Source organism: Salvia splendens, chromosome 2 (assembly GCF_004379255.2).
Source record: "Salvia splendens isolate huo1 chromosome 2, SspV2, whole genome shotgun sequence".
Classification (NCBI taxonomy): domain Eukaryota; kingdom Viridiplantae; phylum Streptophyta; class Magnoliopsida; order Lamiales; family Lamiaceae; genus Salvia; species Salvia splendens.
Genome location: NC_056033.1, coordinates 17,508,458 through 17,524,231, shown reverse-complemented (window position 1 = coordinate 17,524,231; position 15,774 = coordinate 17,508,458). Strand labels below are relative to the sequence as shown.

The following is a 15,774-nucleotide window of genomic DNA, read 5'->3' as shown; positions in this document are numbered from 1 at the left end:
TACTTTGCCTGAATCGTCAAATAATGATGTGTATGGTAACTACGAGTTTGTATATTTTGGTGGCAGTGATGTATGTTATGTATGTTACAGACTAGTTTGTAACAAATTACTCTAGTATTTTGGTGGAAATGATATCATGACATATTTTGGTGATATTTGATAGAGTACTTCGTCGGTTTGTATCATTTTTTACATAGTATGTGATTTCAATCATAGTTGGGTAACTTCATTCGTGATTTCAGGCATAGAGAAAACAATCATCATCAGGCATTTGAAAGAGTTCGGTTTGTGATTTCAGTCATAGTTGGGTAACTTCATTCGTGATTTCAGGCATAGATTAAAACAAAACATGGTCAATCAATATCAGGCATTTGATAGAGTACTTCATCGGTTTGTATTCATTTGTGTACATGGTTTGTGATTTCGGTCATAGTTGAGTAACCTCATTCGTGATATTCGTGATTTCAGTCATAGTTGAGTAACCTCATGCGTGATTTCAGGCATAGATTAAAACAAAGCTTTGCAAAGCGTAATCAATCCACATCAGAAGATAACGACGGAGTGAACACGACATAGCTGTGTTATAAAAGTAGAAAAATGACAATACATAAGAATAAGATTGTGATTTTTAACCGGCGGAGAGTTTTTGTCGTTTTACCAATTGTTAGCGCCAAATCGTCACACTCTTCAGTTTTCATGCCCAGTTGTAACTTCAAGGCATCAACCTCCACAGTTTTCATGCGCAATTTCTCGTGCAGAACACCTTCAAGTACCGATTTGGCTCGAAGTTCAGATTCGAATTGGTCTCGCTCAAGTTTCACTCTATGAAAGTAACTGTCTTGGCTTGGGGATAGACTCGCATCAACCCATCGAAAAAACTTGCAATCATCTTCCTGCATAATACTTCCTCATTAATCTTTATGCCAACAAAATTAATGGAAAAATGACCAAAATACATGGTTTTAACCTTCCATATTGGGCAGCGATAGTAACGTCTACCGGGTTAGCAGCCGTCCTAGATGTCACAAGCTCAGCCTCAAGATCGTGATTACATTTCATAATTTCGGGACGAGGCCAATTCCAATTGAAGCTTGAGCCGAAAGATTGAGGAGAAGAAGAAGACATTGCAACACGACATGAATTCAATTCGACAGTACAAAATTCAAATCAGCAATGCAAGAATTCAACACGACCTGAATTCAATTTCGCCGAAAAGATAGCATATAGCACAAAAACTAAAATTTCCGCCCAACTATAAACTTCAACCAAGAATAGCAAAATTTTCCACAAGCTCCGACTGTAACCCTACAACCATTAAATTCGACCAAGAATTGCATATTAGTTTTTCAGATGCTAACCCTACAACAAAAAAATCAACCACCAATTGCAAAATAAAATTCCAACTGAAATCACATAAACCCTTGTGGATACCATAAATTCAGCGAAATCCAGATGAAAAACCCAAATTTCCAGATGCCGAACCAGATGCCGAACAAAATATAATCGCCTATTATGTTATAGAGGGAAATATGAAAGACGAAAATGAAACGGATAGGGAGGGAAAGAAGAAAGAAAATAGGAGAATGGAATTATGAAGACTATTCTGTTTGACAAGACAGCCACTGCACATGCAGACTATGTGCATGCAGACTACTAATACTTTAATTACTTTTTCTCTTTACCCCTATCTTACTTTACCAATTTTGCATTAAAAGTCATGCCGAACACAAAGTGCATATTCTTTGGAGACGTAAGTAGTATTTATTTTTATTTATCTCTCTTTTCTAATTCTTTATCTTATTCTATCACTTCTCCTAATAGGGATGTGATCAAATGCAAACTCTAAATATTGTACAAACTCCAAACTATGATCTGGACCATTAAAAAATGTCAACAGATACAAAATAATAGCAACAGAAAATATCAACACAGTGTCAACGGTTGACATTGTATTGATATTGTGTTGACATTGTATTGACATTGATCAAAATCTTAAAATTTTACACTGTGTTGACGTTGTGTTGACACTATGTTGAAAACTTTGGAGTTTATACAATATATAAATTTGCATTTTGTCACTACATTCTCCAATTTATATGGCACGGAAGTATAAATATATAAACTCAATTTTGATATCGTATGCAAATGCATTCTGTGCATAAGAGCATCCACTAAGATGTTCCCCCACCGTTCCTTAAACTACTATTTGCGGGCCCCAGTGCACTTTTTAACTCCATTCTTTAACTAAGGAACGAAACCTGCAACCCTCCGTTCCTTATCCGTTTCTTAACCGTTCCTTAAATTACTATTCATTCAATTTCATTTTTATTTTTATTTCCAACCCAATTCAATTAAAACAAACACACTTCATTAAAAAACACACAACATAAAAAAATTACAACATAAAATTCTAAAAAATAAAAAACACACAATTAAAATCCTAAAAAATTAAACGTTGCATAATTTAAAATACAAATTTAAAGAAAATAAAAAAACTACTCCGTCGGCGAATCATTCCCCGAAGGCGGTCGAGGTGGAGGGGGAGTCGGAAGGCCAAGTTGTGCTGCCATATGCACAATTCTGTTCCACCAGGCCGCGTATTGGGAGGGTGAGAAGCGGGAAGTGTCTGCCATTGTGGCGGTCATGTACACTGCCATAAGGGTGTTCGAGCCTCCCCCGAGCCCGCCTGGCTTGATTCGCCTCGGCCCTTGCGGCCGACGGCGCTCACGGCTGGATCCCCCGTCATCGCCGGCCGTACCCGCAAACTCCTGCGGTGCACCCTCTTGTCCGCCGCTGCCCTCACCGGTGTCACCAGACGAGTATTGGCCACTCGCCGTGTGCTTCGTGCGCTTCGAGGTTGAGCCCGAGCTGGAGCGGACACCGCCGGCCCACCATTCCTCATCCTTGACAGCCTGCCAAACATCAACAAATCTGAATTGTTTGCCGGTGTCCTGGTTGTAGACGCGCAAAGCCGCCCTCAGAATGTCGGCTCTCGAAGCTCCGCTTTGGTAGTGCGCCGTTTCGGTCTAGTTGATGCCACAGAATTTTTTGACATGTGTGTCGACTCGGCCAAAGTGAGAGCGGAGCATTGTATATGTGCGCTTCCGGGAGCCTTTCGGCTTAATATGATGGTAGATCTAGGTGACCTTTTCCCAGAAGCGCTTGTGGGCTTGTTGATTCCCGACGATGGGATCGTACGAGACAGTGATATAGGCACACCGCCATAGTTTCGTTGTTGTACGAATGTCGGCCTAGATCCTCCTCTTCTTCTTCCTCCCCCTTCTCCTCCTTGCCCGCCTCCAACTCCGCCCTGGAGCTTCCACAGCCTCGGCCTCCTCCCCATCCTCCTCCTCGCCCGCCTCGGCCTCCTCCCAGAGTGGGTTCAATGGGGATAATACATGCGAATAACGCGGGGCGGAGGGTCGAGCATATGCATCCACGTCGAAAGTGGGTGTTGATACCCACCCAGCGTCGACGAACCGGAACCACCAAGTGTGTTGTACATGGTATCCCAATCGGTAACGTGTTGAGATCCCACCCGCCGGAGTTGCCGTCGCCGGACATTTTTTGATGAGATGTTAGATGAAAATTGGAGAGGAAATGAAGTTGATTTTAGGAAAAATATATGTGTAGTTGTGTGTGAAATGAGGATGAATTAGGAGTATTTATAGAGTAAAAAAATAAAAAAATTTAAAAAAGAAAAAACGGATATAAAACGGTAATATTACCGTTTACACATTTTTAATTATTTTTTTTTATAAATTTGATTTTTTTTTAAAAAAAGATTTATTGCGTCTTAAATGACGACGCCCACTCGCCGGCCCGCGAGTGGGCGTAACGCACGACGCAGGGGCGCGCCACGTCGCCGAAGCGCGTGGCGACGCAGGCCTTGCCGCGTCTCGCGACGACGGCACACGGCACGACATGGGCACGGAACGCATGTCCACAACGTGTCGCGCGCCCATTTCGTTCCTCCGGCACAAAATGCGGAACGCGGGCGGCGCGCGTTGTGGATGCTCTAATAGTCAATTCGTCTCTCTCAATTACTCCCGCCAGGTTTCTCGAGGCGTTTTTTGGCATAAAATTTAAGAAAAGATGTGTTAAGTGAGATAAGTAAATGAATAATAAAGTAGAAAAGAAAAAAATAGAGAAAATAAAGTAAGATAGAGTAAAATAAAAGAGAAGAAAAATTGTTAGCTTTTTTCCAAAAAAGGAAACGACTCAGACAACCAGAATACGACTCAGAAGGACGGACGGAATACTATTTTGGGATATTGGTCACTAAATCATGAACTTTGCCTAAAATTTGGTATTTCCCATTAACTTTGAAATTGATCTATAATATTACAAATTTTGTATTTTGTTTAGTGTTTCCCAAACTCACTGAAATAAGATATTTTTATCAAAATCTTATTTTACGTAAGTAACCGTGATGCGTTTTAAGATATTTTAAACCACTTTTTAAGTTCATAATATGTAGGATAAAAAGTTACGTTGAAAACCACGTTGATTTAATTGTGTCAAGTGTGATAAAAAAGCCTCAAGTTAATCAAATATAGTAATAGACATATTATGAGAAATACCAAACAAAGTATAAAGTTTGTGATATTATATACAATTATAAATTTTGTGGAAAATACTAAATTTTAGGTAAAGTTTATGATTTTAGGAAAATCTATTTTTCACTTAATTTCAATTTCTACCTCTCAGAATCCTCTCCGATTTAACGGCTCCGTCACATTAGCGGTTACTGTCAACGACGAGAAACCATGAATGCCATCACCACCCGCCGGAAGGTAGTTCCGGCAGTGGAGAACGGCGACACCGCCGACAAGTAGGACCAGCTCCTCCTCTCCGCCACCATTTGCAACGGCGAAGACCTCGGGTCCTTCGTCCGGAATGTCTTCACCTCCGGTAAACCGGAAATCCTACTCCACCTCAAGCGTTTCTCCAAATCGAAGGAGTCTGAGATCGAGGACGTCTGCCGCGCTCACTACCAGGACTTCATCACCGCCATCGATTCGCTCAAATTGTCGCCCTCCAGCTCCAACTCGCAGCTTCAGAACGTCACCGTCCCGCTCCTCACCTCTCTCGACTCGTACGTCGAGGCCAGGAACAAGTGCGGCAACATCACTCATGCGATCGATTCGCTCCACACGTGCGTCTGGCTGATGGAGCTGTTGTCGAAAATGATTGTTTAACTGTGATACAAAGATACACTAACCGGGCAATACAACCTAATGAAGAATGGAAAAATTAAACGGAATAAACTGAATTGAAATTACAAAGAAGAATTCGAAACAATAAACCGTAAAAATGTAAGCCGTGTCGAGGAGTCCTCTTTCCGTAAAACAAGATACGCACCGGTAGTGCTCTCGGTTTGGCGTGTCATCCCCAAAGATAAAACGGCTTCGTCATGTTCGTTGCAGCACCGCAGACGGAACAAGCTCCGGCGAACTAGATGATGGCGAGGGCAGAGCTTCAACGGGAAGACAATGCCGAGAGAGGGGAGGGAGAGAGCTATGAAAATGTGTTGTGTGTCTAACAGTATGCAATGCATGAAGTGACTGCCTATTTATATTCCAAGTCCACCCGCAGGAGCATTGATGGAGTTAACAGCCATCATGTGTGCCATGATGGTTTGACTGTAACCGCCAGGGGTTACTGACTGGTGCACTAGCCAGTGGGAGCTGAAGAGACACGATGCACCTGTACATGCTACACGACGGGATACACCATGGACCGTCGGGGTCCAGCGGGGACCTTTTGACTCCCGTTGTGAGTCGGGGTCCAGCGGGGACCTTTTGTCTCCCGTTATGCGTCGGGGTTCAGCGGGACCATGAAGTGGACCCGGACCCGTCGGGGATAGCGTGGAGTTTGGAGTGGTCTAAAATGAACAAGCGGGGCTCGAACCACGCTCAACGACCAGCTCCGAAGAACAGCCCAAAGACCACCCAAAGACCAATTACTAAGAACCAAGAACCAAGAACCAAGGTCCAAGGCACCAGGCACCCGGTGCACGGGGCACGGGGTACGGGACATGGGTAACGGTGTGTGGCTCCCGGGTCACGGGTCGCGGGCGGGCGGCGGCGCGCGCGTGTGCGCGCGCGTGTGCTCTGTCACCCGTCTTATTCAACGATAATTATTACACATAGTAATTCATCTGATTAAATACTTCATCAAAGAAGTTTATCATCCCCGATGTGGGATAATTAACACTTAGTTAATTAATCCCTTAGTCTTTTCACATAGCTCATTTCTAGCTTTATTGTGACCAAATTTTATATATTATTTCTCACTCACCGGGAATCGGATTTGAGAAAATGAATATACTACGGTCATCTACTCGGAACGTAGATCGATGTTATTGCATTTAATTTCACTAAATTAAATGTCTTGTGACATTTATTATTAGTCAAAAATCATTTTACCAAGCACGATTCCAACAATCTCCCCACATGAGTAGAAATTGCCAAATGCATATGTATGCAGACACAAGCTCAACCCTCAAGAGATATGTAAGCATAAGGATAGGTAGTTTTTGGCTTTGAATCATCCATAGTCAACACCATCGGATACACAGGCGGACTAGTAGGGCGATGCTTTGAACTATTCCTCCACGGCGTGCACCGAGACAATGATGCTAACACTTAAACACCTCAACCTGATCCATTCTCACGTATTGTGTCCATTTCAGGCCTTGGACACCACTTTGGATTCATAAGTGTATTGTTTGAAGCGGCCCCACTTCACACTTACATAGGTGATTCCTCGTTAAGTATCTTGTCATACTTTGTCTCCTTGAGAACTTCATCTCAACGAGATCCTTTTAGGGATCATTAAAAGTTATAGACTTAACCTCACCACTAGGCAAGTTTTTTCAACATTCTATTGATCTGTAGGGAATAGATATAGATGAGTGTTTCACACGAACTCTCATAGCTTAGTTTTCCCATTGAACCAAGTTCTTGGGATCTCCAGTCATCATGGTTGGGTTACCACTATGACAATTCTTTAGTTTGTGGATTTCAAACTCATTCCCTCTAGCAATTTATTCATTTGATCACGATTTAACCCTTTGGTTAGCGGATCCGCTAGATTATCCAATAACTTCACGAAGTCAATTGTAATCACCCTTGTTGTGATCAAATGTCTCACGGTATTATGTCGTCGACGAATGTGTCGAGACTTACCATTGTACAAGCCACTGTTTCAGTATACTTGAGATACCTCAAAACTCTTACAAGAGCTTTCCAATGCTCTTTGCTTGTATTGCTCGTGTAACGACTCAACTTGTTCACAATGCAAGCAATGTCAAGTCTAGTGCAATTAGTCAAATGCATAATGCACTTGATAAGTCGTATTCTAGGCCTAGGTTACTGGTCAGTATGATGTGCGTAATTGAATTATATCTGCAAAAACTAGTTGCTTAAGCGTGCAGGGTAAGCATTCTAGCCAGTAGGCAGAGTTTCAGACACTTCAAGTGAAAAGGGCGTCAGGACGATTACGTACTGACCAGTATACATGCAAATATGGCTCGAGATGGAGAAGGAGGATAGCTGGGACTGCTCAATCACAATTAAGGGCAAAGAAGTCATCTCACCGCAAGGTCTTACCCTAAAAATCAAGGGTAAGCCTCCCTATAAAAGGAAGCCACTTGGAGAGAGAGAAAGGAATCGAATCATCATCATCACTCTTAGGTAGAATTCTCTCGGAGTTCAGTCCTTCAGCCCAGTCCAGAATCTCGTTTCTCGCCACTGCCATGGTCACTTGAAGATTTAGATGTTCCCGGAATTCCAGATCGTTCGTTCCAGCCAGCAGAACCGTAGTTAGAGATATCATCGCCCGGAGTGGCAAAACACTTTTACTCGCTTTCGTAGTTTAATTCGCTTGCTTTCTTTACGTTGGATCTTTTGTTGCTTTTGGATATTTTCTGCTTTTGAAGTACTTGTTGAAGATCTGAACGTGTTTATGCTATGAAGTTCATTTCCGTTTCGTATATTGTGTCATTTTCTTTTCCTTTCTATTTCGCCTAGTTAGCTTAGATCTAAGGTTCCTTGGTGTTTTAAGTGTTGAAACTTTCCTTTTCTTGTTTCCATCAAAATTCCTTTAGTTAAATGTGGAACTATTGATCGTGAGTGAATCGCTGCATGTGAAGTCTTGTTTGAGTTCGTTTTCGTTTTCCTGCTGACCAGTACGCGGAGTGGCATTTTCTGTGTTTTGATTTCAGATTTGGTGTTCTTATTTGTGGATCTGTGTTCGCGAATAGATAAACTGTGTTTCCGTGTTGAATCTGGAATTATTTTCTGATTTCAGTTTGTGTTGCTGAAGAAGATGATGTCCTGTCAAATGTTGGGGACCACTTGCTTTTTAGATGCTTTTTGCTTTTTTTTACTTTTTGTCCTTTGCTTTTCGTTATAACCTGCAGATCTGTCAGCCCAGTCACCTCGACTACCACTACCCTCTGAATATTCTGTCTAGCCCAAAATAGAATCCCGTACCTTCCAAATATTTCCTGTTACAAAAATGTCTCCCTATTTCCACGTACACAGCTGCACCCCTACACTCCTTTCCCCATTCTAGTCAGTAGGAAATTACCTTTAAGTTCTTGCCTAGGTAGAGACTCAACCCAAGCGTGGTAGCTAACCAAACCATTCAGAATATCACCACAATAGTTTTAACGCACCATCTCTGTGGGATTCGACCCTTACCACCACTATACTGATCAGTAGAAGTGGGTTGAGGAATTTTTGAAACCAGGGTCTAGGCTTAGTTAGGATCTCTATCCTGACCAGTAGGATATATCCTTGCTTGAACGACACCTAAGCACCCTGAGGAGAAATCCCATCGTTTCAAATGGCGCCGTTGCCGGGGATGGATGGCGTTACTAGTTACTTTTGTGTGTGATACTTTGGCGTATATATTGTGCATAATCTTCTTTTCCTTTTCTTTCCATTTCAGTTTATGAGAAGCAGTTCGGCTCCTGACCAGAGGAGACCGAAGATACTTCAGCGAGGGTCTATACTCGTAACCACTCGTTCTGGCTTGTCGACCACCTTGTCTGACCTAGGGACGAGTAGTGACGAGGAGAAGGGCACCATAGAGGGACCGATACCAGAAGAGATACCACTGTTGGAAGGCAACCCAAGGGAAATGGCCAACCAGGGAGATGAGGACCCGGAGATCGGGACGCTGAACGCGCATACTGAAGGAGAGCCCCCGCAAGCCATAGTCGTTACTCCAGGCCAAACCGCCTGCGATGTGAAGCCTCATGTGATCGCAATCCTGCCTACATACTGTGGGAAGAGCTATGAAGGGCCGTATGAGTTTCTTCATGAGTTTTGCAAAATTTGTAGGGCGCAGAGGAGACCGGCAGGAGCGACGGAGGATGATTATAGGTTGAAGGCTTTGCCATTTGTGCTAAAAGGGGAAGCTAACACCTGGTTCATGCGCCTGCCCCCAACTCCATCGAGACTTGGGCCGATTTCAAGTCAGCATTTCTGGGCGAGTTTTTTCCGTCATCCAAGACAAGCGCGCTGAAGAGGGAAATAACTAATGTGAAGCAAGGGTATGATGAGCCCTTGAGTGATTATTGGGCAAGATACATGGGTCTTTTGGAATCGTGTCCCAACCATCGCATGGCGGACATTGAAGTACATCATACTTTCTACGAAGGCATGAACGCGGTAACCAAGGACCTGGCAAATTCATCGTCGGGAGGAAGCTTCACGCAATTGCGGGTTAGCGAAGCAAAGAGAGTCCTAAGGAAGCTACTGAATGCAAAGAAAGAGTATGACCATTCAAGGGAAGGATATAACCGAGAGCGGGCTGCTGTTGCCTCGGTTACTGATCAGGAAAATACACTGGAGCAGAAAATGGATTTGAAAATGGATGAGCTGAAGAAGTCACTTCTGAGTGCGATCGAGAAGAGCACTCCACCACCTCCCCCAGCTGGGAATTACAAGGGTGCAGAGCAGGGAAATCAAGGACCGAACTATGATAAGCCTAATGACTTCGGGAATATGGAGCAAGTTAATGCTGCGGGGTACTTCAACTCTAGTGGGCATTGGATTCAAGGTAGGCAACGGGATGCACCATGGAGGGATCATCCAAACTTCCGATGGGGTGACGGGAGCCAAAATCAGAACCAAGGTCAGAGCCAGTATAACCCCCATCCGAACCAAAACCCTAACCGTGGACCAGCGAACCCAGACTACCAGCCCAACTGGTCAGGAAGAAACCAACATTCCCAAAACCAAAACCCACAGAACCCGAACCCTGTCTATGTGCCACCCCACCAGAGAAACTTCCAAAACTTCCAAAATCAGCCAAACCCAGGACCCCAAAACCATCAGAACCAAAATCAATTCCAAGGCCAGCACCAGAATCAATATCCTCAAGATCAGTACACCCCTCCTGCCCAGTATAACCAATACCCGCCTAATCAAGGCCAGCAAACCTCCCAGAACTATCAACACCAAGGGCCAAGTCACTTCCAAAACTCGAGCAGGTCAAGGAGATCCGTTGAAGACATGATGGGTGAAATGCTAGCATCACAACAGAGCATCAAAGGAGAATTGCAATCCCATAATGAGGTCGTGCAGGGGATGCAAAACGCCCAGAAGGAACATAAGGCGAACATGGATATGATGAATAGGCAGTTAGCTCAACTGGCCAGTTCGGTGGGTGATTTGAAGGGAAATGCAGGGAAACTCCCATCTACAGTCCAAATGCCCGAAAAGGCAAATGTGAGTAAGGTTACGTTGAGGTCGGGAACCACTTATGACGCGCCTCAACCGAAACAACCTGGTGGAGGATCTAATGGAATGAAGATAGGAGGTGATACCATTTCAGTGGATGAATTAGAGAGAACTATGCCTCGGATGAAGGATCCATTCTTCTTGGATGATACACCAAGTTTACGAGGTGAACCCGACACCCTACTGACCAGGAAGAAACCCCCTCAAGAGGTAGAACCCAGAATGGAGGCCCAGACCCAGGAACTACCCAAGAAAAACTCCAAGAAGGTTGCTGAAGAACCAGTAGAGGAAAAAAAAGGGGAGAAACCGTTCCCATTCCGATTTGTTACAAAGAGGAAGAAAGAGAACCCGGTTGACTACTTGTCGATTTTTGGGAAGTTGGATGTCACCATACCATTCCTCCAAGCCGTGAAGCTACCCCCTCTCGGGAAATTCATTAAGGACTTCATAGCCGGGAGAGCCCAGAAGGATGGCAAGATTATGGTGGAAGGAATAGCGTCAGCAATAGTGCAAGAGAAGTTACCACCCAAGAGAGCCGATCCAGGTATGTTCACTTTGCCTATAACTATAGGAGTTAGATTGTCTAATACTAGGGTGTTGATCCAACTGGCTGATAGGTCGTGCATAAGTCCTGAGGGAGTTTTAGAAAATGTGTTAGTAAGAGTGCATGATTTTACCTATCCTGCTGATTTTTATGTGATCAAAATGAGTGAGCATGAAGCTAGGGAATCCAGTGGAGTGTTGTTAGGAAGGCCATTTTTGAGAACGGCTAAGACAATAGTAGACATGGCCGAGGGGACAATTTGCATTGATTTCCATGGAGAGAAATTTACTTTTGATATCAATGAAGCCATGAAGAAACCGATTGATTCTGAAAATTTGTGTTATGTTGACGTGATTGACCCACTTGTCCAAGATTTTCTTGAGACCGAACTATTGCAGGAGAAACTCCAAGCATTAGATGCTTATGAGCAGGCTGACGTCGAAGCCACTGCATGGTGTGATATGATCAGTAGCCAAGGGTTGACTGATGAAGAAATAGAAGCAGCAATCAAGGGATTCTGTCAGAAATCGGAGTTCACTGGAGCCGCAGGGGTTCAGCTACCAGCCAGTATAGAAGAACCATCGAAGGGAGGTTTAGAAAAAGAAGGAGAGATTGAGAAAAACCCTCTACCCGAAGACACACTTCCACCTCAAGTTGAGCTGAAGAAGTTGCCACCAAATTTGAAGTATGCCTTCCTTGGAGAGGAGAACTCTTATCCAGTGATCATCAGTAGCAGCCTCACGAAAGAACAAGAGGCTAGGCTACTGACCGTGCTGAGCAAGAACAAGAAGGCAATTGGATGGAGTCTTACAGATTTAGTGGGGATTAGCCCCGACGTCTGCATGCACCACATTAGGTTGGAGGAAGGAGCGAAGGCACATCGAGATGCTCAAAGGAAGGTAAACCCTAACATGCGAGAAGAGATATTGAAGGAGATCTTGAAGTTGTTGTCGCTAGGGATTATCTATTCAGTACCGGATAGTGAGTGGGTCAGCCCGATCCACATGGTCCCAAAGAAGTCGGGCATCCAAGTAGTTCAGAATGAGAGGAATGAACTGATCCCAACGAGGCTAGTCACGGGTTGGCGAATGTGCATCGATTACCGTAAGCTGAACAATGCGACCAGGAAGGACCATTTTCCCCTGCCGTTCATCGACCAAATGTTGGAGAGATTAGCTGGGAAGAAGTTTTTCTGCTTTCTAGATGGGTACAGCGGGTATTTCCAAATTTACGTAGATCCTGAGGACCAGGACAAGACTACTTTCACTTGCCCGTTTGGAACCTATGCATACCGTCGCATGCCCTTCGGCCTGTGCAACGCTCCAGGTACGTTTCAACGATGTATGATGAGCATATTTTCTGATTTGATTGAGGATTGCATAGAGATATTCATGGACGATTTTACGGTTTACGGAGACTCGTTCGACTCTTGCCTTCACCATTTAGATATAGTTTTGGAGAGATGTCAAGCAAAGAGTTTGGTTTTGAACTTCGAAAAGTGCCATTTTATGGTCGCCGAAGGGATAGTTTTAGGACACGTGGTCTCAGAGAGAGGTATCCAAGTGGATCGAGCCAAGGTAGATGTTATATCCAAATTACCATTCCCTACTGATCAGAAGGGAATAAGAGGTTTTCTGAGGCACGCCGGATTTTATCGAAGATTTATCAAGGATTTCTCCAAGATCGCCCAGCCCCTTACTAGATTACTTCAGAATGACGTGGAATTCATCTTTGATGAGCAATGCAAGGCTGCTTTCAACCTTCTCAAGGAAAAGTTGATATCAGCACCTATCATAAGGGCTCCTGACTGGAACCATCCGTTCGAAGTAATGTGCGACGCCAGCGATTTTGCGGTAGGAGCCGTGCTGGGTCAGAAGATCGACGGGAAGAGGTACGTAATTTTTTATGCGTCCAAGACTTTAAATCAAGCCCAGCGGAATTACGATACCACTGAAAAGGAGATGCTGGCAGTGGTGTATTCTTTCGAGAAGTTCAGGCCATATTTGTTGGGATCTAAGGTCATAGTGTATACTGACCATGCGGCGATTAAGTATCTGATTGCCAAGAAGGAATCCAAACCACGCTTGATCCGATGGGTACTCTTGCTACAAGAATTTGACTGGGAGGTAGAAGATAAGCGAGGAGTCGAGAACAAAGTGGCGGACCATTTGAGCAGAATAGTGCAAGATGGAAACGGTGACGAAGTGCATGATAAATTTCTAGAGGAACATTTGTGTGAGGTGATTTTTGTGCCCAGAAAAATTGATTGGGAAGAAGTGTTCAAGCTTACTGGTCAGAATGATACAGCAAAAGGAAAAGAGAAAGTAGGGCAAGAGCCTTGGTACGCGGACCTGGCCAACTACCTGGTAACTGGAGAGCTTCCAGAAGTGCCAAGTGTTACCAAAGCCCAAAGAATGAAGATCAAGAGTGAAGCGAAATACTACTTTTGGGACGACCCCTATTTGTGGAGGATAGGGTCCGATCAAGTGATAAGGAGGTGCATTCCTGACTGGGATCAGCGGGATGTTTTGACCCACTGCCATTCGTTAGCATGCGGAGGACATTTCGGGTCCAAGAAGACGGCTAGGAAGATTTTGGATAGCGGCTTTTATTGGCCAACCCTCAACAAAGATGCGTACGAGTTTTGCAGAAGTTGTGAGCGTTGCCAACTGACCGGTGGAATATCTGCCCGGGATGAAATGCCACAGGTACCCGTAATAGTTTGCGAGTTATTCGACATATGGGGAATGGATTTCATGGGGCCTTTCCCTTCATCCTATGGGAATCTGTATATCCTAGTTGCTGTAGACTACGTCTCCAAATGGGTGGAAGCCAAGGCCACAGGCACGTGTGAAGCCAAGGAAGTGGCCAAATTCTTAAAGAGTCATATCTTCAGCCGATTCGGTGTGCCCAGGGCGATCATATCCGATCAAGGTACACACTTCTGTAATCGCACAATTGAAGCTTTAATGAAGAAATACGGTGTGCACCATAGACTATCCAGCCCTTACCATCCGCAAGCAAATGGTCAAGCAGAAATCTCTAACCGCGAAATAAAGAAAATTTTGGAGAAGACGGTGAACACTTCTAGGAAGGATTGGAGTGTAAGGTTAGAGGATGCTCTCTGGGCGTATCGAACAGCCTACAAGACTCCCATAGGCATGTCCCCTTACCGGATTGTCTTTGGAAAGATGTGCCATTTACCAGTTGGAATCGAGCATCGAGCATACTGGGCAGTACAGAAAGTGAATATGGATGCTACAGCCTGTGAAGAGGAAAGGAAGCTGCAACTGCAGGAGCTTGAGGAACTTAGATTGGAGTCATTCGATTCCGCCATGTGGTACAAAGAACGAACTAAATTATGGCATGATCGAAATCTGAGGACTAAGGAGCTCCATGTTGGCCAGAAAGTACTACTCTTCCAGTCAAGATTGAAGCTTATGCCAGGGAAACTCAAGTCCAAATGGACAGGACCTTACATCATAACTGCACTCCGGTCCAACGGGGCAGTAGAAATTTCAGGGAGTTTTTCTAACTCTGAACCTTTCATAGTAAATGGGCATAGGTTGAAAATATTCAGGGATAACAGCGAGGTGGGTGTAGTGGATGAAATTCCACTACAGCCACTTACATCGGTTTCATACTGATCAGTAAGATAGGAATTTGGAATTCCGCGCGGCCAGTTTCCCTTTGAGTAGTATGCATATACTGGCCAAGTTGAATTCCAAATTACCTAAGAAAGTTGTAAATATTGTAAATACGTAATTAATATTTGCACGCTAGATAATTCCTAAAAATCCAAAAAAATATTTTCGGGCCTTAATTTTAATTTGAAGTGCGCATAGACTAAAGGATTGCTTATCTGGTGCTATTTCAAAATGTTATTTAAGTGCCCATTTAAATTAGTCTCTTTTTTAGGCAAGTAGAGGAGGAATTATGGAAAGGACGAAAATTTGAATTAAAGCTTGTGCAGCTTTTGCAGGGTGACAGCAAGAGAAATCGCGCGTGAGCAGAGGGAAAAGACGCGCGGACCAATCAGAGGCCAGCAACCTCAACCGCCCTTCCCGTCTGAAACATCGCGACCGGCTACCCCTGATAACCGGTTACAACCACCTGCAACTACTCTCTCTCACCCGAATTAAACTTACCGTCCCAACACTTTTCCCTCACAAACCCTCATTTTCAATTCGCTTTCAAGAAATCCTTGTCCATCTCTCTCGCGGAAACATCATTCTCAACCCTCAACCCTACCTTTTCACCACTAAATTGCAGATTTCCACTCATGGGGAAGAAAGCTTTCGCCCGGAAAATCAAACCGCGCCGCCAAGAAACCCAGGAGGCGCAACCACAGCAAAATCCACCGCCACCAGCACCGACCGCTCAGCCACCACCTATGATTTCCATGGATGCCATGATGGCATTTCTTCGTCAACAGGACCCTACTCGGGACTGGACGGCGGCATTGACTGG

At 44.2% G+C, this 15,774-nt stretch overlaps 1 pseudogene; it reads left to right on the top strand.

Moving 5' to 3' along the window:
• Positions 1-4,769: 4,769 nt before the first annotated feature.
• Positions 4,770-15,774, top strand: part of LOC121771405 — a 33,028-nt pseudogene continuing 22,023 nt past the window's right edge.